Source organism: Protopterus annectens, chromosome 13.part0 (genome assembly GCF_019279795.1).
Source record: "Protopterus annectens isolate FY-2018-M chromosome 13.part0, PAN1.0, whole genome shotgun sequence".
Classification (NCBI taxonomy): domain Eukaryota; kingdom Metazoa; phylum Chordata; order Ceratodontiformes; family Protopteridae; genus Protopterus; species Protopterus annectens.
Window position 1 is genome coordinate 248,614,429 of NC_056747.1, and position 22,031 is coordinate 248,636,459.

Below are 22,031 nucleotides of genomic sequence, written 5' to 3' on the forward strand. Positions count from 1 at the left end.
AAATAATCTGAAGCCAAAGGAAAACTTTCTGTGATTAAAAGTCTTAAATAAACCTACTGCAAAACATAAAATCTGCTCACTATTAATGTGTGTGTGTGTGTGTGTGTGTGTGTGTGTGTGTGTGTGTGTGTGTGTGTGTGTGTGTGTGTGTGTGTGTGTGTATACTTATGTAGTGTATATCAAAATGTGAGTGCATTTTAACAGTAAAACAGCCTGAATTTGTTGATAAAAGGGTAAGATATTTAAAATCCCATTTTAAGTACGGAGATAATTAAAATTATATAGGCAACTATGTTAAAAAAGTATCATGAAGTGTAAGGCATGTGCACAATTAGGTTTATATATGGCACCACAAACATTGTGGTGACTGGTTACCCAAAAACAATTTAAAGTACGGGTAGATATGACTGTAATACAAGGGGAGATGTATATGTGGCATGTTGCTTTGCATGCCCTTCTTTTTATGTGAGAAAAATTGAAAGGGCATTAGAAGAAAGAATATACCAACACTGCTATGCAAGAAGGCTAGGTGATGACAGAAATGCACTTTGAAGACATTCTAGGACTTGTGGCAATTTAAAAAAATGATTTTATATATATTGGGAGAAGTGAAAATAGATGTTAGGGGGGAACTTGAAAAGCATGCTTGTAGAAAAGAGAAATGCATTGCCTATTAGCATTAAATGCCACCTGCCTCCCCCCCAGATTAAATGATAATATACCCATTAACAGTGTACTAATAGAGATTATAACTTGATAATAACAATTTTAAATAAAATGTTAGTTATGTGTTCCTGATTTCCACATTATTTTGTGAGTTTTTTTTTTTATATTGTTCCTTTAGGTATGAATTTATTTATGTAAACAACATTAGTCTTTTTATGCAAAACACTCTTGGTTCATACTGCTTTGTTAATATACACACACATTTTGATATACACTAGATAAGTACATTATGACAGTAATCAGATTTAATAATTTTTGGTAGTAGGTTTATCTTTGATTTTTTTAATCACAGAAAGTTTGTTTTTATATTATTTAGTAAAATTAAGGGTATGTATTTGAAATATGGATGGGATCATGTGATTTTACATTTTGTATTTTATCTGGGCCTTGTTGCTGAAGCTTGATGCTTTGATGAAGTTCCATCTGGGTACGAAAACACTTAATCATTGAATAAATTGTAACTTTAGCAAGGTACAACAGTGTATGGTTATTTTGGTTTATGATGTTGGTTGGAAGATTTCTTTTCTGTTATTTATCAATCTAGCTAGCTAGCTAGTTACAGAGTTCATTTGAAAAGGTTCTGCAATGTTTTATTTATTTTTATTTATTTAACATTTGTTGACCGGGAAAGTCCGACTAGGTTCCACAGATCCTGTTTTCAGCGGAGGCCCGGGGAGAAATGCTCCAGATGCATGTCTTTACAATGTGGGAGGAAACCGGAGTACCTGGAGGAAACCCACGCGAATGCAGGGAGAACATGCAAACTCCACACAGAAGGCACCCCAGCCAAGAATCGAACCGGAGAACCTCTTGCTGTGAGGTGACAGCATTAACCACTGCACCACTGCGCCGCCCAAAAAAAATAAAGAAAAGAAATACTGGGTCAATGTGTACTTCAGTTACAACATAAATTAGCACCATCAGGGCAAGTAATAAAGAAATCGTAGTCTAATTTATTACAAATGCATATTGTTGAGGATAAAATTATTGACACATTTCATGAAACACATGAATGATCATACTCAATCATAGTGTAGGAAAGCAACTGTCACTGCAGGCAGACAAGCCCCGTGCATGTCTCCACATGTGGACTGAGCCTTCCATACCTCTACTACTAACTATATATTAACTTCAAGAGTGCATAACAGTGTGGAAAAGGAGGAACGTGCTTAACCCTACTGTCCACCAATCTTGCACTTACACAGAAGAGTGCTTTACTGCAACAGTCTGCGAAATCGAAATTCATCAAAAAGAATAAAAGTTCATTTTTCAACAGTAAAAACCCTCAGCAAAATAACTACAGTAAATACAGATTCATACAATTAATTGTGGAACTGTATATGTCTTCACATGCACTCATGTATGTGTGCGTGTTCATCTATCTAGCTCTAGATTTATTTTACACACACACACACACACACACACACACACACACACACACACACACACACACACACACACACTCATATACATATGTATAGGTGTACCACATATAATCTAAAACATCCAATAATGGGTGTAATAATATCGACTGCAAACATTAATCAAAAAGAAAGTAAACAGCATAGTTCTATGTATGCACTGAGAAGCAACCTTGGTGCATGCAAAAATCTAACTACCAAAAACAACAAAACATCACTTTTTTGCAGGGAGTAAGCCCCCCCCCCCTGCACACCCCATTATTTATATATACTAACTCTGATATTGCACAAACACAGGGTAAGGGCAAATTTCCCAACCCCTAAAATTGTGCTGTCTCACACAGCTGCTGATCAACTGACTAGTCAACCATACACACTTGACTAGACAACTGTTGATTTTATACACACCCGATAAATTCACTAGCAAGACAATTCTTTGATGATTGCATCTCAAAAAGCACAGTTACCAAAACCTAAACCTATCAAAATGCAAAAAGATTGTGAAAATAGGTGAAGGCTGCCAGCCTAGCTAGATAGAATTTTATAGATAATATTGTCCTTTGTAAATATTAATGTAAGCCACAGGCTTGTTCTCTTAAATGTGAAAAGACTGTATTGGATGTTAAACTAAAAAAAAGTAACAACAGTGCAGTCTGCTGTAAGAAAGCTGATAAGTCAAGCATTTCATGACTATCTTTGATCTCAGGGCTCAGAGTCGTGATGTCTGGATGAAGGAATTCTGGCTATTGTTTTGAGACCAGAGTTAATTGCTAGAATTTGCATGTCTAATTCATTTTATTGCTCTGTGTTTCTGACCAGCTGCATGATCAAAAGGCCTATTAACCTCCGAGTATCTGTTAACCTGGGAACCAGAAAGGAATGATGTAGTCTGAAATGAATCAGTGGTACTGTGTTATCAATTTAAGGACAGAAAGAATTAAGACATTTACCATTTGTCTTGAGAACATCCAGCTCACCAGCACTCTGCCTGTGTTGTATATGTAAGTTTATTTTAGAACTGTGTTTTCTCTTAGATATAGCTAGGAATTAGGAAGATTAGATTAGTTTTTTCTGTATTGATGTCAGAAGTTTTCTAATGTATTATTTTAAGTATTTCTCTGTGATCTCTGAACTCTTGACTAGCGCTGTGTAGTAAGAAGTATTGTCTTGTGTTTTATTTATTATTAAATATTTTTAAACCTTTCAACTGGGGCTGTTTTGTGTAGAGATAATTTAAGCTCTAGAGTACATTGCATGTATATAGCAATATTGGCCAAGCCACTCCAATAAGCCTTGACTGTTCAGTTGCATTTACCATTTGGATAATAATATTGCACAGTAATAATTGGACACCCTTTCATAAGGGCCTTTTAGTTGCTGATAAATATTAGTGGGAGGTGGCAAGTGGTACTACCGTATAGTCTTGGTAAAAGGGGCACAGCTGGAGAACCTGTGCCAGCCTTCCCCAGGAGTGTCTGTGTGGTTGTATATAACTCTTATCTCAAAGTGTGTGTGTGTGTGTGTGTGTGTGTGTGTGTGTGTGTGTGTGTGTGTGTGTGTGTGTGTGTGTGTGTGTGTGTGTGTGTGTCAGCTACTTGGGTAGGGACACAAAGCACTGGTTTGACAGAGAGGGTACTGGAGGTTTTAGCTTGCCCACTAGGCTGAGATCTGGACCCTATAGCTGTGCCAATGGGTAGTCTTATTGGGGACCTGGATAGAAAGGGAGAAATCAGCCCCAGACTGACTGTGATCTCTGTGTGCTCTTAAGGGAAATTTCACTTCACTGTGTGTGTATTTATTATCCTTACCCTCTATGGATGCCCCTCACCAGTGTTAGTGGTGAGGACTGAGGCTCCTTGATTGCTGGGACAGTGCACGGGCATCACAAAGATCACCATCAATGTCATTCCAAATTTGCCGGAATAGTGACAGTGTTACAGAAATGTTTTTTCTAAGGTAAGGTAAGGTACAGGTCAGGGTTAGATTTAGGGTTAGCAGGTTTTGCAACACCATTCAAATGCCTGCAAACCCTAACCCTGCACATTACCTTAAACAAACCCTTTCTGTGATAATATCACTGCATAAGACATATACTGCATGCACCAACATACACACATAACACTTAGACTATCTTCTTATCTAACCATTACCATGATTGTAATCCATGTACAGTGACACACACTTGCAACACTCAGTCTGTCCCTTTACCTAACCCTTACCCTGATGTACATACAATCACACACACTCCTAACCCCACCCACCCACAACACTCAGTCTGTCGCTTTACCTAACCCTTACCCTGATGTACATACAATCACTAACACTCCTAACCCCACATACTGACAAACTCAGTCTGTCCCTTTACCTAACCCTTACCCTGACTTACATACAATCACAATCTCCTAATCCCACACATTGACAACACGCAGTCTGGCCACTTTCTTAACCCTTAGCATGACATACATGCAATGACACACACACACACACACACACACACACACACACACACACACACACACACACACACACACACACACACACATGCGCGCGTGCGCGCGCACACTCACGCACATGCCTAACCCCACACAGCCACAACACTCAGTCTGTTCCTTTACCTCACCCTTACCCTGACGTACATACACTCACACACACTCCTAACCCCACACACTGACAACACTCAGTCTAGCCACTTTCCTAACCCTTAACATGACATACATACAATGACACACACACACACACTCCTAAACTCACACATCCGCAACACTCAGTCTGTCCCCTTACCCTGACCTACATATAATCCCACACTCAAAACCTTACACAGCCACAACACTCAGTCTGTCCTCTTACCTAACCCTAACCCACATAAAACTGCACACACACATTCCTAACCATTAGTGATGAAGACCTTGATAAATCCAAACGTTTTGGCCTAAAGTATATAACCCTCTTACATCCTAACCATACACCATCATGAAACTACCACATTTGGCAATCCACACATTCACTATACTTATCGACCAGGAAACACTTTAAACAAAGGCAGCTTTGACCACACCACATGGATCCATTATATTGTGGCGGTTTTGACAGTGTGTTATCCCAAAGTGATATAAATGTGGCATAAAATAATGTAAATAATGTTGCTGGTTTGTAAATAGCAGTGTTACTGTCGATATTGTTAATAAAGTTATTTCTTTAAAAACAGGACATAAATAGAACTATTATTTTAAGGCAATTACACATATTAATGTATTAAGTAGAGAACGGTCCTGCGGATATGTAAGACAGAGGGTTGTAACCCTTCCAGTTTAGAGAAGTTGACCTCTCTTGAAGGGGGATACTAGACCTGGAACAGTTGTCCAAGGTGAAGTTCTGCAGAAAACTAATCATGTGAAAGACGCCTGAAAGAACCTAGATATTTTTCCTGTCAAGATAATTCAGAAAGAGGATAGCTGTTAGAAAGCACTTATAAACTTGTTATAAGAGATTGTGCCTCTTTTGTATGGGTCTATTGTATAAAAGGTAGTTTGTGCAATTTATTTTGTTTTGCCTGCTTATTTGGAAAAACACTACACCTAATAAAGTTTTGTATATTTTATGAACTGATGAATTGTACAGTATTTTATGTACATTGATAGGTTCAGTGCACATATATTGCTGCATCTTTGCATCATAAAAAAGTCATGAGCTTCAACCTTTTACTGCGTGTACAAAGTCTATTTGTTTGAGGACATTTTCCCACCTAGAGAGACAGCCTTCCTGTGGTTGTTTATTGTAAGCAAAACTGAGTAAATTTACCCCCACCTGAAGCAAACATATTCCTGCAATGCAGGTTATGTGTCTTTTCTTCTATGATGGCAGCCACCAAATAACTTCTATAAAGTATTAGAGCAGCACTGCCTCTCCTTTCTTTTATTTACTTTATTTATTTTTCTTTTATTTAATATTTGTTAACTGGGAAAGTCCAACTTGGAACAAAGCCAATTTTCAACGGAGGCCCAGGGAGAAACACTCCAGATGTAGTATGTCTTTGTAATTCTAATTATTCATTACTGCTGCATCTAGAGGCATGACCAGTGGCGAACCATTGCACTTTCTTTTTTTCCCTCTGTCTTCTCAAATTGGGGCTGCTCTATTAGCTAATAACCCACTCTCTGATAGTGAATTATTCTCGGTGCCTGTGTACATTTTATTTCTTTGCAGATAGTGATTTACATACTATCTTGGCCTTGCATTGGATAGACGTAGTACGGGCTGAGCACCTGGGTTATTGCTAACAATGGACTCCTGAATTGAGCACTTATGCCAAATGTTAATGCTGTCATTTAAAAATCTAAGCAGTCTTAATTAAATCTCAGGGCTAGCTCAAGCCATTATAGTTCACTGATTTCCTTCAGAATCAATATAATCAAATAATATGCTATTACTGGCAGAAGGACTGAGGATGGTGCCAATGTGTGCTTAATAGATAATTCTGAGTATCAAAATCATTTTATTGCTTTACATATTTGTCGATTCTGGTGCCATTTGCCAGTAATACTAATCCATGGTCAGGAAATAAAATAAAGGGTGTTAAGGCAGCCAGAGACTTGTGAAACCATTACAACATTTCCAGTGCTAATAGGACAATTCTAACTAGAAACTTCCTTACTAGATAAATGCAGTGAGCTGAAAGCCTTCATGCATGTATCACTATGACTAAAAGAGGATGGGTTCTTTAATTAGAATTACTTAATTACTACACTTACTCCCACTATAATAAATCTTAAATTGCCAAGAGCCATCTTATATTTAAATGAATCAGGAATCACTGTAATGATAGAAGATTTTTTTACATTATTAATGAATAAAATATATAATTCTATTAGCTATCTCTCTCTGTAACTTTTGTTTCCAGTATTTATTCTTCGTAATTTTAACAGGAATGTGATTCAACATTTTATACAAATCTCAGTAATGAACCAGCCTAATAATTGCTGATTACTATGCTGCACAGTTGAGGAGATTCTTCCACCCAAGTTTTCTTTAAGTAACTCTTTCTGGATTTGAGAAAACTAACCCTATGAACATCAAAACTTTACTGAAAACTTAACATGTACAGAGTCATTGTAGTAATGTAAGTGATGCTGCTTGAATAGTGGTTAACTGGACTATGGTAGTAGTATTTGCTACACTGATTTTTCTTTTTGCATTTATTTCCTGTGTGAGTAGTCCCTAGCTATCTCTTCTTTCTGCCCACTTCACGTACACTTTCCCTTCACGCTCGCTGTTCCTTAATAGCATAATTCATTTCTTCTCTTTCTTTCTTTCTTGGCCCATTACTCTCCTAACTGTTGACATTCTTTTTAAATGCTGCTCCAGGAAGTAGCCTCAGCTCATCACACTGATGTGTTTTGGAAGATCTGAGGGGGGATTGCCTGCTCCACTGACTACCCTACCCCGATTCCTACTCACTCTAGATCTTTAAATATATAGTAATATAACCACTCCCCTTTTTCTTGTTACATTATTAACATCTTTTCCATCACCACCAAACTCTTAACCTCACAATGACAATAATGTTTTTGGTCACATCCCTTTCTATCCTTGCAATTTTCCTTTCTGTTTCCCTACTTTGCTGACAAGTTTCTCTCCAACTGTACACAGAAAACAAACAAGTTTATTTACAATCACACAACTAAAATGAACACTAACTCAAATAATCTAATAGGTTTACACCCACTATACAAAAATACATGAAATCTTTAATTTACCTGACATGAAAGTGATACATTTTGGAACTCTTATGTCTTCCACAAGATAAAATTGCCTTTGGAAAAATATAGATTTTCTTATATAAACTATTCTATCTAGCACAGAAGCTTAGGCTTGCATGGGTTGTTCAGCTCAACCCAAGTCTACTAACTAGCTGCTCAATCCCCCTTCACAAATAGCAAACATTAACACATCCCTAAAAGTAGCAAGCTTCAATCCTTGAAGCACCAACAGCACGTAGAAACTATTGGAAGTATTAATCTTTTCTCATAGACCTCACATTATCACACTAACTGAAACTTGGGCATAATATGACTTTTGCCCCTTAACATATATTAGGGGAAATTACAAAATCCCACAAAATAATATACCTGGAATTATATGTTGGGCACCTTGCTGTTAATTAAACAAAGCCACTCAACCAAAATTACAAAACATACATCTAAGCCATATCAGAATGACAAAAGCCCCAAATGGATACGAAATTGTATAACATTAGGGGATAAGCTGAGTCTCTTCATAGGTGCTGTAAGCATTCCACCACCTTCTTCTATCAACATTATTCATAAACAATAAATTATGTTTCTCACAAATATAAATAAAAATTGTATTATTTTAGGTTAATTTAATTTTAATATTAATGGCCCAGATGGGCCCAAACTCCATAAAATGTTAACCTCCCATTGTCAGGAACAACTAATAAAATAATGAATAAGGCCAAACATATTAACTGGAAACCATACAACAAATGACCTCATAATAACTAACATAAAATAAAGATGTGTTCACATAGACATTCTACCTAATTGCAAAGTAATTATTGTCAACTAATCACAGCTTGGTCTTTCTGAACTAAAAATATCCACCAATAATTATTACTAGTACTTTATCTCAAAGCAAACAACCACTGCTGGACAATGACCTAAGTAGTATAGACTGGACTTCTCTATACTCTGTCCTGCTACGATGCTTTCCACTTTGCTTGTACAGTTTGCACTGTGTATGTATCTCATGCACTGATTTTGTTCTATTAAATATAACTTGCTGTACTTTGCATAGCCTATTGTGTTAATGAAAACTGAATTTACTGTCTCTTGTATCCAGGTCATGGTGGAAAAGGATTAGCAGACAAGTTAATCTACCCAGTTATCAAATTCTAAAAGAATAATAAATAAAAATTAAACTATTGCTGCTGCAGCTGATGGAATGTTGTCAGTTTCCAAAGTCTTGGCAGCCCAAAGGACAGTTCCAGCAGTGAAACAGCTGATCTGAAAGAAAAATATTCATGTGTACCTGGTAGCCTGCAAGTGGCACACTCACAGGAGGAATGTGACAGGAATGAGTGATTCTCTAACCTGAGTTGCATAGGGGTCACTTAAAACGTTGTTGGGATTCACTGTATTTGGAAGGAAGGAGCACTTCTGGGTTATCTGGCTGCAGAGATATGCCAGAGGTAAAGGAAGAATCCATTGTCATTTCTAAATCTCCTGAACTGTTTTTCATTGCCTGTCACCTCCTGAGATCAATGGCTACTCACAGGATTCTTGCACTAGTAATTAATCTATTGATTTCAATAACAGCAGTAATTATAGAAAAAAAAAGTTGGCCATTATGTTGAGAAGTCTGTATTAACAGGTGAAAACAGCCATGTTTTATTCAGATATTCTTGTAGTTTTACTTGATGTCAATAAACTTTATAAGGTTCATAGGTTCATAGGTTCATAGGTTCATAGGTTTATACTAGGCTATCTGCCCTAAGGCATTTATAAGCCTAGCCCAAATTATTGTGGCTTACGCCACCCCTTATATGAAAAAATACTGTGCCCATTAGTTTGTTGTGCCTCTGTCCAGCAGTGACCCAGAGATGATTCCCGGGGTAAACCTACGATCTCCCATCCACAGGTCTAGATTTCTCTTGAACAGAGTCAGCGAGGTGCTCTGCCTCACATGGACCGGGATTTTATTCCACAGCATAGGGAGTCTCTGAGTGATAAATCTATCCCTCCAGCACGTCCTATTTATATCCGTGCTAAGGTTTAAGTCGCTTGCTCTAGTGGTTTTGGTGGATTTGGATTTTTGAGGTGGAGCATGTCCATTAATTCCGGGTTGGACATGGCCTTGTATGTCAGGCACATGTCACCTCTGAGCAGACGGTATGCGACTGAATAGAGCTGGAGTTTCTTCAATCTGGCAGCATATGACAGATTTTGGAGTCCCTTTATCCTTTTGGTGAGGAACTTTGGGGTCTCTCCAATTGCTGCAGATGTCGGGTGAGATACATCCCGAATGGGGCATTGTACTCGATCATTGGTCTGATAAGTGAAGAGTACAGGGGAACAATGACCTCACTAGATCTGGATGTGAATCCCTTCATGATCAGGTGGGCAATGTAGAAGGTCTTTCTAACCACTTTAGCAATGTGAGTGTCAAAAGAAAGGCCACTGTCAACCTGGGTCCCCAGGTCCCTGATAACCTCTTCTGTGCTTAGTGGATTGCCACCTATATGGTAGCTTGGGGTTACCTTGTTTTTCCCGAAGGGTATGACTATACATTTTTGGCGTTTAACTTCAGGCCATGGCTCTGGCACCAGCTATCTGTTTCCGTGAGTCCCTTCTGAAGGATATCCGTGTCCGATGCACTTTCCACTATGGCCCAGTTTGCAGTCATCTGCAAACTTTGTCAGCCAAAGTCCTCCCATGTTGGCCTGTACTTTTGAGAAGTAGATGCCAAACAATAGGGGCCAAGGACCGAGCCCTGTGGGACACCACTTGTGACCAGCTTGGAGTCTGACACAGCGCCAGCAACTCTAACCCTGTGGGTTCTGTCTTTAAGCCAGTTTGCAACCCATCTTGTGACATATGGGTTTACATTTAAGCTGGTAAGTTTTTCTACAATACCCGAGTGGGGTATTGTGTCAAAAGCCTTTGCAAGGTCAAGGTAGGCTGTATGGACTGCCTTTCCCTCATCAATGGCCTTGGTGACTATTTGAAGAAGTCGACCAAGTTCAAAAGGCATGATCTTCCCTTGACAAAGCCAAACTGGGTCGGGTCCAATGTCTGCAAGTCCCTATATCTTTGTTTATGAGCTCCATTATGATCCTCTCCATAGCTTTGCAGACTAGACTTGTTAAGCTTATGGGCGGTAATTACCAGGGTCCGTAGAGGCGCCACCTTTGTGGAGTGGGACCACAGTTGCCGTATGCCACTCCTTGGGCACGTATCCTGTGGTAAGGCTGAGATTAAACAGCTGCCTTATGTGCGGGTTTAATTCCTCATTTAGCTCGTGTAGCACACAGCCGGGGACACCATCCGGTCCCATTGATGCTGTGTGTTTAGCTTTAGAGAGAGCAGCTTTCACCTGCGCATTTGGGATGCGGGGGAGCCAACACTCGCCTGGAATAGTAATCTCCCCTTTAGGGGAGAGGGGTGAAGTTTGCACTGAACCTGTCTGCCAGTATGTTGGCAATGTCTGTGGGTTCAGTGATTTTGTATCATTTTGGACTAATTCTGAGCATATCTGTGAGTTTCCACCCAGGTTCCTAACATAGCTGAAAAAGGCCTTATGATTGTCCTTTGAATCCATGGCAATTTTTCTCTCAAAATTGGCCTTAGTTGATTTTATGAGTGCTCGTATTTTTTACTAATAATGATCAGGGTGACTTCCCTTTTATGGATTTTGTTCTATCATGTAATAGCTTTCTCCTCTTATTGTAAAGTTTGTTAATGGCTGGGGTCCACCAGACTGGATGTTTGCCCTTTGTGGAAAGAGTCTTGGTTTTATTTGGGATTGCCTGATCCATGCAGTCCTGGAGGTGTTCATAGAAGGCATTTGTAAGGGCTTCCGCAGCTTGGGTTGTGGTTTCCTCTGACTCAGGGGCCTTGAAGGATACCACACCAGTCTTGAGTAGTGTGAAGTTTGCTTTAGAGAAGTTCTTCACTATGGTCTTTTTGTTTGGGGTGGGGCGGGATGTGGATTTCCAGTGAGATTAGTTTATGATCAGATCTCACCAATGAGGGATATACTTCGGTGTGGAGCATTTTGTCCCCATGTTTGTGACAATGAGATCTAGTATATTTTCTCCTCTCGTGGGAACAGTGACTAGCTGTTCCATGGCATTTGAATTTATGAACTCCAGGAACCGTTGGGCTAGAAAGTTAGGGCTTGAGTAATGTTCCCAGTCTATATTCGGGTAGTTGAAGTCACCCAATATGATGGTGTTTGGAGATACATTTATACCCTCCAGTGTCTTCAGGAAGGCTGTGTGGGGTTCCTGAGTTTGAGAGGGTGGCCTGTAGCATGCTACAATTTGTAGAGCAGTTTTGCCTATTGTTAGTTGCACCTGGATGGTTTCCAAAGCTTCATGCGTTGCCACCAACCTGGAGGTGTGAGTATCCTTTATGAATATGGATACACCCCCTCCTTTTGTGGAGTGGTCCGGGTTTTGGGGCGGAACGCATGATATGAGGTAAAACCTAATAGTGCCGGGTGCTCTCAGGAGCCTTGAACCAGGTTTCAGTTACAGCACAGACATCGATGTTCTCCATACTGAGAAGGGCCTCAAGTGCGTGCATTTTGAGATTTAGACTTCTGGCATTGAGCAGCATTACCCTCAATTTCTTCCCATTTTTGTTTTCTAGGGTGGTAGGTTTAGAATTTGAGCCTTGCCTAAAAAGGCACTATGGGGGTGGCAAGAGCCTTAGCCAATATCCGGAATCCCAGGGTGACAGGTGCAAGCCGTCCCTTGCAGCAGCGTGGCTTGTCAAGCATGTCATCCCAGGCAGACAGACACTGGATCCCCTTTGAATGACACCAGACATTAAGCCAATTGTTAAAGCTGATCATCTTGTCTCTATATTGTGGCATCATTCTTGGTGAAGGAAGGATACTGCTCAGGGTTAGGGTCATACCTGCCTGGGCTACATAATCAGAGAGCTCCTCTATGTCTCTTTTCATGCAGTCCAGGGAGGTACGTCTCAGGTCGTTCACACCAGCATGGACAATGACTGTGTCATATTTGTACTTGCTGTGGAGTGACCCGAGTGCTTGTGTTATGTGGCGGATTCTAGCGCCCGATAGGCAGCTTACTGTGACCCTCTCCTTGTTCAGCCTGGTGAGTGGGACGTCAGTGTGTCTGACTATGGAGTCACCTATGACAAGTATGTTTGGTGTTGTATTTGGCCTTAAGGGCTGTGACTGCTTTGCACACTGCTTTTGTGGTTTATGTGTTGCTTGTGGGGTGTCTTGAGGTAGCAGTTGTTTGGGTGTCTGAAGTTGGAACTAAGAAGTTGGAAAGTAATTTTATTAAGATGAAAAGGACTCAATGGGATATTTTATTTTTAAACAAAACACTGCAGTAGAATTCCTTATGATTTGAGAATCACAAAATTGGCTTCCAGTTCAAACTACAGTAGTGAATTTCTTAATAAGTTCCAGGAGATTGTGTTTAGTTACTCTGTGATATTGATAGACTATCACAACCCAGAGGTAACTGTACGCCAGGATAAGATTGACTTTAACTTCAGTAAGTTGAGGTTAGTTTGCTCAGTGGGTTAGACTGGAATGATTATTCATGAAACTAAAACTATGTTGGAAATGAAGAAAAGCAAACTTAGAGTATGCAAATTAAAATACCAAAAACTTGCAACGAATTTTGATGATTATAACAATAGTAAGATAGTTTATAACAAAACAGCAGGAAAGATAAGAATGATTCAACAGTGTGAGACATTAGGTCTCCAGAGAGTAATGGGGAAGTGGTAAGATTCTGAACTTGAGGTTTACGGAAGAAATTTAGTTTCAACCACTACAGTAAGTGCCTTTTTTTAGAAATTCCCTCCCACAAGAAAACCTCAGACACTTGTATACCTCATCCTCCTTGGAAATACCCTCATTAGCAGGGCAAGCAAGGCAATGGCCATAATCAACCACAGAAAAGTAGTAGCTTTACTTGCTAAATGCATAACCAATTCAAAGATCCATTCAATCTATACAGGTATTCCAGCCAAGGGAATTGAATGTGCCAAGGACTTGGGCAAAGATGGCAGAAGTTAGCAGACTACAGTGGAAGTCAGAACAAACGTCATTGAAACAACCAAGGACAGGTGAGTTAAACCATAAAAGAAATGTATTGCAGTTTTCAGTTTGCATTTTCTTATCTAGGATTTACCAGAAGAAAGAACTCCAGCTATTACAAAAAGGGTTAAATTTTGTGCCCTAAGCAAGGGCAACATTTTTGTGCACTATATCTGAACTGGGAAGTTATATCCATAAGTTTTTTTTAAGAATGACATTAAAAAGGAAACAGGTATTTTAAAAAAAATTAGTGGCTTCATGCTGCTGTTACATCAAACTATAACAGGATTCAAACAATTGTGAAGAAGAAATAAGAAACTTCTTAAAAGACAACCCTAAACACAAACATTTTCATTTATCATGGGCACAAAGACAGTTATTGAACAATATTAAATCTGATCCCAACAGGTGAATTATGAAGCCAGATAAGGGTGGCGCATTTGTAATCATGGATATAAGTGAGTGTGAAAATAAAATGTACTTATTAATCAGTGATGAAAAGGTTTATGTGAAGATTAATATGTCTAGGGTAGAGAAGTCATGCAAACATATAGATCTGGTAATCAACATTTCTGGGAGAATGGTTTAATTACTTCTGCTGAAAAATAAATACTGTTTAAGAAACATGGTTGCCAGTCATGTTTGGGGTGCCAAGGTGCACAAGAATGAACTTGAGTTAACCCCCCACTGAGACCAATAGTGCAGAGGGATCCAAAATTGAACCATTCTGTTTTTTTGTTTGTTTTTTTTTTTTTTTTTTTTTTTACAGAGTAAACTGAAAACACAATCTCCCTTGCCAAATCTTACTTAACTGATTCTAGACATTTTATTGACAAGATAATGGACAGAAATATTAGAAGGAAAATAGTTGCATAATAAAATATTGCAAGCTGAAAGTAGAAGTGACTAGTAAAACCAAAGAGAATGAAACACTTTGTGAAAGGGAGTATTCTAGGGCAAATGGAGTTAATAAATATGGAAGATGTACAACCTGAGTAGAGTTCTAAACTTTCTGTCAAGCTAAATCAGAAAGCCCCAAAATGGAGAATTTTAAACAGAAGGTGAGTGCTGAGGAAGAGAAACTTAACAATAGCAAAGATTTGACTTGTGTAGTAAAGCAGAAAGAAACAGTACCTAGTAAGAAAACTCATTTTTGTTACTGTAGGGTAGAAAATTCAAGGAATAGAAAACTCCAGCTAACAGGTTTCTGCAAGAAAGTAAATAAGTAGAACTTAAAATTATTTTTGTTCTAAGATACCTCTTATAGATGGAAAGCTACCAAGAGAGAAAAAGGAAGTGAGAAAGTGGTACTTACACTGAATTCCAAGAAATGCGGGCGAGAAACTGAGCTTAACCCAAACAATGTTAAAAAACTTCGATTTTATTAGCGCTTTCGGTGAGGTCCTCACCGAAAGCGCTAATAAAATCCAAGTTTTTTAACATTGTTTGGGTTAAGCTCAGTTTTTCGCCCGCATTTTTTGGAATTCATTGGTTTGTTTCATTACTTACTCACACTGAGGCAGATAGAAAACAACCTACAGAGAACAAAAAAAAATGAGAGGGTGGTGTTCAATCCGATGGAGCCAGAGGAAGAGCAACTTAACGAAGAAAAGAAAATAAAGAGGAATGGGCAGTGTATACTGTGAAACAAGATACTCTTTGAGCATAGCCCTAATGATATTCCTTGTTGGCCAAAATGCTGGAGCCTTAAGCATCAAAAAGATACTTCTAAGCATCAGGTTCATAAAGGAATAAAAGAAAAAACACATCAGTAAAGTACAGATAACAACTAATATTAAAGAGGACAAGTATGAGTTGTTTTTCTTGGGAGAAGAGTTAGGCGCTGAAACCCCAGTGCGTGTATTAGTAAAAGAGGAGGCTGTTCCCCTTATTCATGACAGACTGACCACAAGAAAAGTCCAAAGCTGGGTAATCTCCAGGTAAGCTGGATAAAGGCACAATGGAAAGTTGAACTTTTGAGGAAAGCAATGAAAAGTATAGCTATAGTAGATTTGTAAGTGAAGATGATATGATGACCCACTTCCTACAATTAAAAATAATTTATTGTACAAAGTAAAGACAGAAAAGAAGTATTCTGTGAAATATAAGTGCCTAAAAGTTTCAGAAACGTAGTGTTGAGCTTATTGCAGTCATGTATTAAGAAGATTTTACTAACCAGGAATAATGAAAGAAATTGAAAACTTCTTTGCTGTATGCTCTTATTACAAGAAGACAGACCCATACCCAGGCTTTAAAAATTATTTGCTTCCAATGTATATCATGAAGGTATCATTTGAGTGTGTCACTATGAACATAATTGGACCATTGTTAAAATCCAGAAATAGGTTTAAATAACTTTGGTCATTTGGGATTGTGCAGCTAAGTACCCTGAGGCTATTCCATAGTCTCAAGCTAATGCTAAATCTATAGCTATGGAGTTAGACTTAGTATTTCCCATAGCATGGATCCATCCAGTGCTGTTTAGTTGCATTCAGCTCCTATAGTGATCCCATGAACAGCCACCAGCATTCACAGAGTGAGAGAATGGAAGTAAATTGTCAGAGTTTTCTTCTGTAACACATACACACACACACACACACACACACACACACACACACACACAGTCACAAAAGTATGTACAATTAGAGTCACCAGTCCACTTACTGCACGTCTTCAAGATGTTGGAGGAAACTGGTGCACACAGAGATTACCCAGGCAAACTCAGGAAGGACATACAAACTCTACATAGAACCTACTCCAGCTGTGAAACAAATAAGAGAACTTCTTGCTGAGAGTCAGCCATGTTATTCAGTGTACCACTCAGGCAATGTTCACTGACTAGGAGACTCTATGTCCAGAATAATGCAATTACTGTGGTAATGCAACACTTGCTTCTCCAGACTATTAAAACGTATCAACACTAAATGGATCACCAAAGAAATGAAAACCTTAATGTAGGTCTGAGATGAAACCTGGAAAAAATGGAGAAAAGTTCCCTGAAACAAAAATCGAGAAAACTACACCAAGCAAGTAATCCACAGCACAAAGCTAAACAAAACAAACTCTTAGAATTTTTTCAGACAGTTCTGGCATGAAGTAAATAAAATCTCTGGGAGAGCTCCTCCAAAAGAACTTTCCTCACAAGGGCATATTATCTTACATGCTGCAGTGTGATACCTTCTGAATTCCAGAAAGAATTCTCCAGCTTCTCCTCCATGCACAACATTCCTTCCTCTTCTTTCCAAGTTGAGCCAAACATCTGTGATTTGAGTACTTTACCCGAATCACTGTCAAGCAAATTACTCCATTACTTGAATGGATCTCACTTGACTCTTTTCTGGACCAGACAACTTATGCCATTATGTTTTTTTTTTTATCACCATAGAGACTATATTTACCACACCTCTAAAATCTTTAACCTTGGCCTCAGGACTAATACCATGCCATAACCTGGAAGTCAGCCTTCATCAGACATTTTATTTCATTTATTTATTTGACATTTGTTAACTGGGTAGGTCCAACTGAGCGAGAAGCCCATTTTCAGTGGAGACCCGAGGAGAAATGCTCAATAGTTGTACAAACCAAAAAGAAGACAATATAAACAACAAGAATATTATAACAATAGAGAACAGATAAATATCTTTTAGTAGATACATATTGCAAGATGAGATTATTAATAAGATTTTTTTTTCTTATAAAAAACAAAGATGGTATAAGACAGGGAAAAACTAGGATGTTAATAGAGGCAGAAAAGACAGTGTTAGTATACAATGTTTCTTAAGAGAAAATATTAAAGGCAAGCATAAATGATGATACAGAGAAAGAAAAGATATTGGGCAGAGGTTTATATATACAAATGTGCATGGGTTATAGTAGCCTAGCTCTTGAAATTAAAAAGAAGTAAACAGAGTGTTTAGAGTAAAAAAACGTAGAGGAGTGTAATATTTATGTACAGAGTACTGGAGAAAAAGGGGAGTGGAGGATTAGGTAGGGTCATGACAGGGGTAGGAACTTCTGTTAGTTAGGAATAGTTTTATCTCCTTTTTGAAGTTCTTGGAATGAGAGTTGGTTCTTAGGAACAAGGGGAGTGTGTTCCAGGCTTGGGCTACAGTGTATTTTATAGCAGTTTTCCAATATTTTTGTTAGGTTTATAGACATCAAGGAGTTGCTGATCGGTGGTACTGAGAGGATGATTGGGAGGACAGAGAGGGGTAGGATGTAGGTTTGTACAGAATGAAATGTGTGATTTGAAATTGTGACAGTTGGAGTTGTTGGAGAAATTCTAGCCATTGAAGTGTATTGAGAGCAAGGCAGTGCTGAGAGTTGTGAGATGAGTAGGAAGCAAATCTAGCTATTTTGTGATATGTTTGTTCTAGCTTAGATAAGAGAGTAGATTGGATGTTAATAAAGACCAGGCTGCATAGAGTAGGGAGGGAAGCAGGACTGCCTGAACCAGGGAGAGTTTAGCATCAGAAGTAAGAAATGTCTTATTTCTGTATAGAAGACCTAGTTTTTGATGTTTTTTTAAATACTTTGCTGGATATGCAGGTTAAATTTTAGTTCATTATCGATAATGGTACCTAAAAGCTTAGTGTGGGGATCTGCTTTAATGGTAATCTTGTCAAGGGATGTGATGACAAAGGTTGATTTTAATTGTGAGATAGAGGTCGAGGAAGGAATAGCAAAAGTTTAGTTTCTTTGGATTTAAGATGAGCTGATTATCAGCAAGTCACTTTTCTATGGGCAGGAAAGAGTCTTGGGTGTGTGTGTATGCAGATGAGTAATATTGTTGGAGATGGAGATGTGAGTGTAGAATCGCAACATATTGAAGAGCTATGGAGGTCATTGGTAAAGATATTGAATAGAAGAGGCCGAGGATGGAGCCCTGGGGGACTCCAAATTTGATGGGTAGGAAGGAGGAGTAGGAACTGAACCATCTGACTGATAATTGCTTATTGGAGAGGTAACTAGTAAACCAACCAAGTGAGGACCCAGAGAGATTGAGATCAGATAGTTTAGACAGAAGTAAAGAGGGTAAAATGGTATCAAAGGCTTTGGAGGGGGTCAAGGAAAAGACAAGCTACTAGTTTGTTATTGTCTCTGGCCTCAGCTACAATGTGAGTAAAAGATAACAGAGCCATGGCAGTGCTGTGGTTTGACCTGAAGCCACATAGAGTGGGAGTTAGCATGTTTTCTTGGAGAAGAAAATGTAGTAGCTGGGTATGGATGCATTTTTCAAGTATTTTGAGGATAAAGTATGGCTACGGGTCTATAATTAGATGGGTCAGTAGAATTCCCACCTTTATGGAGTGGGACAGTGTAGAAGGATTTCCAGATGTCTGTGACAGTTGCTTCTTGAATGGATCTGTTGATTAGCAGAGATACAGGGTAGGCTATGGATTCAGCGGCTAGTTTAAGGAAGATGGGTGGTAGGTTGTCTGCAGAGGGAGAACAGAGTTTGAGTTTGAGCAGGAGTGACCTGATGTAAGGAGTGAAGACTGGTTTAAGGGATAAAGGGTTTCAGTTGTGTGGGTAAGAAGAAGTGGGAGGGGTGTCCTAAAGATCCAAAACTCTCTTCCACTAGCCACTACTAACCCATCTCCATATTTCCTATCCACAGCAAAATGCTTGAGAAACTAATTTGTAACCAACTTACCTAAAATCTGAAAAATATGATTTGCTTTCCAGCAAACAGCACAGCTTCTGGGCAGGTAGAATTATACTGAGTGCACTCTGAACTCTAAATGATGACATATTCACAAATATGGATAAAGGAAATCTTTCCTATGCCATTTTCATTGACCTGACCAGAGCTTTTGACATAGCGGACCACTCAGTATTACTAGCCCACCTCCCAGATATTGGTATCAACAGTGAAGCCACATAATCATTCAAAGACTTCTTGACTAACAGATCCTTTACTGTGAAAATTTGCTCTCTGGCACATACTGTCTATACTCATTCAGGTATACCACAAAGATCAACACTTGCCCCAATATTCTTTTCCATTTTTATAAATAAGTTATCTGTTGACCTTCCTTAGGTTACAATGTAGATGATGTAGTTAGATCCAACACAGCACAATGGGTAACCCAAACTCAACTACAAACTTACCTTCTGGAACTAAACTACTGTCTCACCTTCAAAAAGCTTCTCCTTACCAACTCTCCTTAAAAACAAAAAAAAAAAAAAAACAAAACAAAAAAAAAACAAGGCTATGCTTTTTAGTACGAAGAAAAGTCTTACACAATTTCCCAGCTCCCCCAAGCTTTTGAGCAGCATAACAACCTTATCAACACTACCACTTCCTAGGCATCTGGCCTGACCGATCTCTTACCTTTCAGGATATTCAAAAAGTTAATTTAAAATCAACTACCTCCTTTTCTGGGCTCACAGAATATTGCTGTTCTTTTCATCACCAGCTAAGGCAGCCATTGAAAAGGTGGCCTCTTCTCACAACTTGAGTATGGCTTACCCTTGACTGACACCTCCTCTAGCAAAAAAATACATCAACACTATAGGCCTTAGCTAATAAAATGTGCAGCTTCATCTACAGTTCCTCTTACCTAGAACATCATTGCCATACTTTATCCAAGGCAAACTGGTTCTGAGTGAAAGCCAGATCAAGCTTACTTCTGGGCTCCCAGTTCTTCAGATTACACCACCAAGATGGCCTTTCTCCACCCAGGGATCATTCCAGTGGCTCTACTCAACAGAGGCACTGGGAACTAAGGTCGGGTGACACTATGCCAGGATAATCCTATGGCTAGGTTTGTAAAGGCCCCAGGGCCGTTAGCCTAGTACACACCTATGAACATATGAACCTATGAAAGGAAACTTATTATTACAGCCAGCCTACAACCTTATATGTCATGCTACAGTAGCCCACCTCTCCTATCCCCGTCTGCTAAACTACATAGCTTTCACTCTAATTTCACTGTACTTGCACTAAAACTGTCAGTCCCTTCCTTATTACCTCACTGATCATATTAATTGCACTAAGTTCAGGCTCCAACTCAGACAATATCTGTTTGAACGATGCAAATGCAAATGCCAGAACATAGGGCATGTCACTTAATAAACACTGCTCTACACAAGGTTAATTTTCCTTGCACATCACCACATTTATGTCACTACTCTATTGGTTACCTGTTTGTATTTGCTTCCTCTAAATATGTACATCACTTCTCTCTCTCCTTGCTCATTGTCATCTTACAACGTTTACGTTTTTTAGTCCCTCTGCCTCCTTGGACTCTGTCTTTCCCATTATTTATATTTTATTTTGTCCTCTAAACCCCTGTGTTACCCCCTACAATTTCCAAGCTAATCCTGTTTCTCACTCTTTTTTGTTACACTTCTGATTCCACTTTTCTTTTTGAAAAATGTTCACTGCAGCATGATGTAAATGTATACATACTATCTCTTCTTTTTTGTGACTAGTTTGCATTACCTTTTTGTTCCATTACTGGCTAAATTTGTTACATTTTTTGGCTATTATTTTGAATGTAACTTGGGTTGAGCCTGCAACTGGTTGTGCTGTAATCAGTGTTCTACATTAGTAACCAAAATCTAAATAAAATAAATAAAAGTAAATAAAAATACTTTAAGGTCGAGCAATTCAAAACTTCAGTGTATCATCCCCAGACAGAAGGGCTAGTGGAGCATTTTAAGCAAACATTAAAATCCATGGTGAGAAAAGTTACTGATGCAGGTGATACTATACCTCCTGTTTGCAATTAGAAAGGTGCAACAAGCCTTAACAAATGTTATACTTGTTGAGCTGTTATAAGGCAGCCCCCCTTATGAACTGTTAGATTAGAGAAACTTGAGATAAAGAGACACCTCATTTAAAACTGCCATATAACACCATACCACCTTGCAAGACAGGGTGAAGGTAGTAATGACCATTAAGCAGGGAGTAATCGAAAAAGCCCAGGCTGTACAACAAGGGGGTATATAATAGAAATACATGTGCCAGGGGATTCAAAGCTGAAGACTAGGTGCTAGTTTTGGTCCACTCTACCAAAAATAAATTTTGGCTAAATGAAAATGCTCATT

At 38.8% G+C, this 22,031-nt stretch overlaps 1 long non-coding RNA gene across 1 annotated transcript in view; it reads left to right on the plus strand.

The window, feature by feature from the left end:
- The first annotated feature begins 13,820 nt into the window (after positions 1–13,820).
- The window catches only part of LOC122788331, a 92,390-nt gene continuing 84,179 nt past the window's right edge, over positions 13,821–22,031 (plus strand). Inside the window, exon 1 of the long non-coding RNA XR_006362641.1 lies at positions 13,821–14,002. This is a non-coding gene — a long non-coding RNA (uncharacterized LOC122788331). The remainder of the gene's footprint in view (positions 14,003–22,031) is intronic.